The sequence below is a fragment of the Pinus tabuliformis genome, chromosome Q, assembly GCF_031772625.1.
Source record: "Pinus tabuliformis cultivar Carrire ecotype Pingquan chromosome Q, CPIR1, whole genome shotgun sequence".
NCBI lineage: Eukaryota > Viridiplantae > Streptophyta > Pinopsida > Pinales > Pinaceae > Pinus > Pinus tabuliformis.
Genome location: NC_142296.1, coordinates 517,029,074 through 517,036,616, shown reverse-complemented (window position 1 = coordinate 517,036,616; position 7,543 = coordinate 517,029,074). Strand labels below are relative to the sequence as shown.

Sequence of the window (7,543 nt, the reverse complement as noted above, 5' to 3'; positions counted from 1 at the left end):
GATGGTTTCCTAGTCCGTTGACATATGTCGTAGGCCCGACAGTATGCTTTTGAGTCTTGATGTAGAGTTGGCCACCATAGTCCGACGCGAAGAATCTTTTGTGCTGTGGTGCATCCCGCATAATGTCCTCCAACAACCCCCCCATGTGCTTCGGCAAGGATCTATCCTCACTCGAATTCAGGTACATATCTGCGTAGTATTTCATCGTTGCCCATTTTGTAGAGATGCCCTGCAATAACAATAAAGTCTGTTGCGCGTATCACTAATTCTTTCTTCTGCTGAATGGAATATCCTTGCGGCGCAGTTCTTGTGGTTAAGAAGTGGATTATATCCTCAAAATGGCCATCTGCGACGCGTACTGCATAAAGTTTTGCATGAGGTAGACCTTCCTCTAAGTTTGTGGGCTCTTCACTGTTCTCAATTCAAGACAGGTGATTTGGTCTTGCATTTAGGCATCCCGATTTTACGACAACTTCGAAATCATATTCTTGAAATAATAGCAGCTAGGACCATTTGTTGGCTTGTAGGGCCTATCCTAGGTTTAGAAGTGGTTTAGCCGAACAAATCCCACACTACTGACCCTTTCAGCAACAATCCACGGAGCGCAGACTGAAGTCTCACCCGAGGTAGTATGGGAGGGTGCTGAAACTAGGTTTCCACACCCTTGGGATGTCTTGATGTGGACTAGCGGGGGTCGCGAACCCTCTGTGGCCTTGCGCCCCTTGGTACTGCTGATGGGCTTTCGCGTAGATCAGTATAGATGCGCTTTCTTAATAATGACCTTATTACAGATCTGATCTTCTTCTTATAGTCTTTAAGCAAACATTTAACAATAAAACCCAATACGCGCAATCATAATTCTTAAAGACAATCATAAATTTATAAGTTAAGGCATAAACCATAATATAACCAGTTCCGCAATTTTTCAAAATCAACACAATATTTCAGAACCAACTTATCTTTATTAATATCTTGATTCAGTACAATCCACTTCCTGCCCTACGCACACAGCTATAGGGGTCCATGCACACAACTGTGGACTCTATCAGGCCTCCGCGCACACAGCGGCGGAGCCTCTATCCAACCACTAACACCCACGACCCGGACATACAGACTCAAAAACCCATAACACCTCCACTCTAGCACAACCAAAACCTACTTCTACCCTTAGAGCCTCGCTCTATTTATACATTCCCATGGTTCGGGGACCATGGGCAGGTCGACTCACTTCCTATTATTTTATATTATTTTCAGGCGCACAACCCTTTGACTCGAACTCTTACATTCCACGCTCCACGCACTTCGCAGAACTCTTACAATATCTTTAACCTAAATCACGGGCTCTAAACCCCAAAACCGTTACACGGGGCCTCCGCTACCCAACATTTCTCAACTCTAAAATGCATTTTTCTAACCTCAGGGGAATCCAAAAACGAAGAAAATATGTTGAATTCCAATCTCAAAACCATTATTACATTATCTCTATCCCAAGTCCATGTGCATTGAGCTATTACAAGCTCTCAATCACACCACACATTCCTCTACATACTTTACTACAAGAATTAAACACAAATGTACAAACAAAATGATGGAATCTTCCATGCTCAGGTTCTTAATTATAATTGACTTTACAAGTGCAGGTTTCTAAAGACAACAACACACTGGAATAAAATGTGATTGCAGTAGTTTACCATATACAGAAAGAGAAATAGACAAACACAAAGACATCTAAATGAATTGCTCATTAATGAAATTTGACATACATAAAATTGGCTCGATATATAATGTGGGCATGTGCATTCGAGGCCTCTTGACCTATACCTCTTCTCCTCCCGCTAAATATTCTCCTCTCTTTTTGCTTCTCTATACCTCCACTGCACTCCACTTCTTCTCAAACACTCGTTTCTTTAAAAATAAATCTAACGTTGGACAACCAAGAATCACAAGATGAATTGTTTTCCCTTCTCCACAAAAATAAGGGAAACTGAAACTATATTTACATTAGGAAATAATTCCTCCGATTTATTATAAAACAAAACTCACTTCCTAATGTAAATAGTCACAAAACATTTAAAATTTCTCCCAAAATCACCATGTGACCACCCCATCACATTGGAAAGCTCCAGTGTTGTCTTCATCGAATTTAGTGTCCCATCTATTCACCTGCATCAAAATTGGAGGTTCCTTAAAATTGATAATGTTTTTGAAACAATTCATGAAAATAAATGTAATATACATGTTGAACAATTTGCCAATAATAATATTTTTTCAAGTGTATTTGATTCTAACTATAGAGTTAATGAACCAAAATATGAAAAAAACACAATAAAACAAAATATGAAAAAAACACAATAAAACAAAATATGAAAAAAACACAATAAAACAAAATAAAATCTTCGTATGGAACTAAGAAATAACTTTGATACCACTTATTATCTTCCTTAATGATGAAGATGAATAATAAAAGATAGAAATATATAATAGAAATTATCCTTCATTTATTTAATTAGAAAAACCCTTTAGTGTGTGAAAACATCATACAATGTTCTATTTGACAAATATTAAACCCCTCCTCATCCAATACTATAAAATAATAAATTCATAATAAAAAAATATGGTAAAAAAAAATTTACCTTCATATTCAAGGGATATATTTTAACAAATCAAGATCTTTTCTGTCTCTTTCCAAAAACTCCCTTTTAATCAAATCTTCAATCCGCCTTTCAATATCCGCCCTTCCAGCTCGTGAGCACATTCACTCACAAGTACTTTGAGATGTAAAATCTTTTTTGCCTTCATAATCCGTACTATCGATGCATCAATAAGAAAACGTCTGTCCTTATGAATATCCTCAGATGCCTTTTTCTTCTCGTTCAGTAGTGGCATTGGAAGTTTTATCTTCCCTCTTTTATCCGTAAAAGAATGATTGATTTCAAAATCATCAGATACCGTTACCGTGGTTGTATCTGGAGTCTTGAGAAGAATTTTATACTTGTCACATGCCAGGGAATGTAGGAGTCCATCAATTTCATCCTCTGCCAAATTCAGCTGCTGTTTGATGTTGGAATAACTCAACTTTTCAGAGGCATTGAACAACAATAGTATTGCTGTTTGGCAAGTTGTTGCTATCAATTTTATTGATCTTCTATCAAACTTACCAATTATAGTACAGGATCCCAAGGAATATATCCATTTAAGTTTTTGATGTTGGGCTTCTGCGGAATAATAGTCTGTAAATGCTTCAACACATCTAACCATCTCTGGAGGTAAATTAATGTGAGGGCACTTGTATGTTGGCCAAAATTTAGTTGTCAGCACTGCAGCTGTAAACTCTATTCCAAGATGTATATTTCTATTATTTTTAAGATATGTTTCGAAATTACTTTGTCTCTCCTGCGATCCTGTCCAATCCGTTAGCATGCCCGCAATCTGTGACGTTAATTGGGCACCACATTTCTGCTTCATCTTTGACAATATGCTCTGCTCATGATCAATATTTGCACTTTTGCCGAGCAGAATTCGGCGAGTTAGTTTTTCCTTGTAGGATTCAGCTGCTGTTTGATGTTGGAATAACTCAACTTTTCAGAGGCATTGAACAGCAATAATATTGCTGTTTGGCAAGTTGTTGCTATCAATTTTATTGATCTTCTATCAAACTTACCAATTATAGTACAGGATCCCAAGGAATATATCCATTTAAGTTTTTGATGTTGGGCCTCTGCAGAATAATAGTCTGTAAATGCTTCAACACATCTAACCATCTCTGCAGGTAAGTTAATGTGAGGGCACTTGTATGTTGGCCAAAAGTTAGTTGTCAGCACTGCAGCTGTAAACTCTATTCCAAGATGTATATTTCTATTATTTTTAACATATGTTTCGAATTTGCTGTGTACATTTTGCGATCTTGTCCAATCCGTAAGCATGCCAGCAATCTGTGACGTTAATTGACCTCCACATTTCTGTTTCAGCTTTGACAATATGCTCTGCTCATGACCAACATTTGCAGTTTTGCCGAACAGAATTCTGCGAGTTAATTTTTGCCTGTAGGACTCAAGAAACATATCTTTATCCCAGATATACTCTACAAATTCCACCACATTTTCAATGGTCACGTAATTCTATGACCTTCTTCACAAATGCAGACACTTCCTGCAACAATATTAAAATTTTATCCATTCTCCCTGCAATCTGCTTTAGCACAGCATCTTCAGCTTGTTTGATAGGTGTTGTTACTTCACTAGTAACATGCTGCTTAAAAATATTTGCAATTGATTCCCAGCCATTGGGTACTGTATCAAATAAACTCCCCACCATAAAAATATCGTCATACCTATGTTCCCTGAGCAAGGCGAGGCATCCTGAATGTGCATCCTCAAGAAGATATGTCATGTAATTGGAAAAGAGTACATTTTTCACTTTGTCTAATACCTTTTGCTCGCTGCTCCCATGCAAATATCTGGCAACTATTTTCTTCTCGCTTATGAGAGATTCATCCACCCTTGACATATATTCAGGATAGGAATTTTCTAAAATCCATGAAGCAGCCTTCCGAGAATAGAAATCTCCAGTATGTTCCAACAGGGCCACTTCAAAATCGTTTGTATAGAAATCCATGTCAATCTCCACAAAAATGCCCACAACATCCTTCAAAAGAGTCTCATTTCTAACTGGCTCTCCTTCACGCTCTTCATCAATAAGACCAAACAATGCATTCTTCACATTCATTTCCCGGAAAACAAGGTCTCGGAAGTACATGATTCCAACTTCTCTGACTGAAGGAAAACGATGCAAAGCGGTGAAGTAGCGATCTAAATATTCGAAGAAAACGACCATCCAACGGAGCATCGCCTGGAAAATTTTCCAGCGTTTGATAAGTTGTCTCAGCAACAATTGATCATCTGTCTGTTCCCTCAAAGCCGGTAAAACAATTGAGGTGATGTACTCTTTAATGGAATCCTTGTATCTATCATAGAGTCGTCGAGAGTTTGATGCTTCCGTGTTAACGTGGTCACTGCACATATTGTAGACAATAGTGTGAATAACCAGGGTCTCGTCCACAGTCACCTGGCAGTTGAGATCTGCTTTTTCCAATCGGGTTCTTAGCTGTAGAATAGCTTTATAAACAATAGACCAACCTTCTTCCAGATCAACCCTATTGTTCTTGGCCCTCTTCACAATAGCCCATCCTTCCTCCGCGTACATGATACTGCCACTGCTCGTTGTCATTTTGAAAGCAAAGCCAACTCTTTTCTTGAGGAGCGAATACTCGGTGATCAGAAGTTTGACAACACACTGTGCGCTGCAGCAGAATGAAGATGGAGAATCCGTTTGTGATGAACGACTGCTGGCAACTTTGCATTTATATCATCCTAAGGGTAAGTTTTGTGGGCCGCTCATATGAATGTATAACGGTCACGTAGCCCGAGGAGTGCCCCTTTGAGTCGGCCTTTCAGCTATGACCATTTTTGGGAGCTTTTGCAGGATCATGATATTTATATATATATTTCCTTGTTCCTTGCAAATAAAATTTTAATTTAATATTTTGAAATTTTCTTTTTTGGGTGGGTCTAATGGGTAATAATTTAATATTTTGAATTTTTTTTGGGTGGGTCTAATAGGTAACAGTATACCTCAAAACTAGAGGGGAAGAGTATGTATTCATAATATTTTGAAATTTTCCTTTATGAGTGACTGTTTGCATTTTGAGTGGGTCTAATGGGTAACAACATGTGTTTCTTCCTAAGAGGCCACACGTTCAAAACAACGGGTAGAGTATGTATGCGGAGGTGGGTCCCTTGTCCCACAAACAAATGGGGTCTCATACACCAATTTGGTGTCTGGCTTGGTCATGACCTTAAAATTGGAAAATAATAATAATAATAATAATAATTTTTTAAACCATTTGTTAAGAATATTGCAAATTATTTTAAGAAGATATTTTCATATTATTTTTAATTAATTGAGGAAAATCATTAACAATATTATATAAATCTTAATATATAACAAATCCAGTTAATATATAACTAACCGTTATGGATCTACCAACGGTTAAGAGGGATCCAATCTTTTTTCATCTTAAAATAGGTTTGCAGGTTTGACCCATACTCACTTTTTGGAAAATCCAGAATTAAGATAGATCTAGCCTAGTTTAATTACCAATTACTAATTATAATTATAATTTTTATGTTTATGTTTATGTTTTTTTTATATTTACTTTTATATCTCCACCATACTAAGTTGGGACGGAAAGCACCTCTGGATGCACTAATTTTATATTGATTATAATTATAATTAATTTTATGTTTATTTATTTTATTTTTATATAACTATTAATTCTTTTATTTTATTTTTACTTTTACATCTCCACCATACTAGGTTGGGATGGAGAGCACCTCTCCACACAATAATTTTATATTAATGAGAATAGTCATATAGGAGAGATATTTCTTATTAACATAATGAACGATAATTGGTTCTCAATCTTTATGGAGCATCCACAAGGGACTATGTGCTTGTTCTATTTTCAATATACTGTGAACCTTATGTAAAAGAGAGATTACCCACAAAGTACTAAGGTCTTCTTCTACAATATATCACAATCCCTATTTTTATGAAAATGGCGGAATCCACAAGTGATTGGGGAACCCTATTAGAGGGCATCCACAATGGCGCCTCCTACTAGTGGGGACTGTGTGCATACTCTACCTCTAATATACCATGATGCATATGATTATTAAAATGCAAGAACTAATAATGGTTGATTATTCATATGCTAATGAGATCAACATAAGGAAATATGCTTACTCCACTTGCACCAAGATCCTTGTGGTTATTGAAATGGGGTGTTTGTAAGGGAGTGGAGCCTTCTATTAAAATAATGATTGATTATTGCTATGTAATAAGGGAGCATCGAAAAAAGATCGATGCCTTTCACTAACATAATATATAGGTTTTTGATGAAAATAAAGGAATCCATAAGGACATGGTGCCTCCTTTTAACATAATTGTTGGTTGGATGCATGATGAGTATTTGCCAACTTACTCGCTACAAGGATTCTATGACATGTTATGGGGATACCTTTTCCCCTTACCCTTTATTGATCAAGCACTAGATGTCCTGGCCTATGAGTAGCACTTCTCATTCCTAAATGTGTTGGTGGGTTTAATGAAATTCAAGTTAGCATTGATGAACAAGAAAATACGACCTTCACCTATCCTTCAGTCACATTTTATTCCAAATTCCTTTCACTACAAGCAGGCCACCTTGTAGCACATGTTTTTGTAGAGTATCCCCAAAAAAATATCCTTTGTCTATTTAACTTAGAGGTAGCTACCAAAGGTAAGTGATAAAGGTTTTCTTAGAGCTTCCATTTTACTACTTCTTAATCATATGCACAACTAGTTGCGCCTTAAAAAGGAACACAATGGTGCATAAATAATACGACACATTGATGCGTCTTATTATTTTTTGGTGTGAGTTAGGTAGGGATTGTATCAAACTATTATCGGTCTATAGCTACTACTCTATCACTTGTAAAACTAG

The 7,543-nt window shown here is 36.8% G+C and overlaps 2 pseudogenes; both read right to left on the bottom strand.

Annotated features, from left to right (window-relative positions):
* Window positions 1-2,703: 2,703 nt before the first annotated feature.
* On the bottom strand, window positions 2,704-4,061 carry LOC149220440 (cullin-1 pseudogene; annotated as a pseudogene).
* A 40-nt stretch (window positions 4,062-4,101) lies between these two features.
* On the bottom strand, window positions 4,102-5,226 carry LOC149220439 (cullin-1 pseudogene; annotated as a pseudogene).
* Window positions 5,227-7,543: the final 2,317 nt, after the last annotated feature.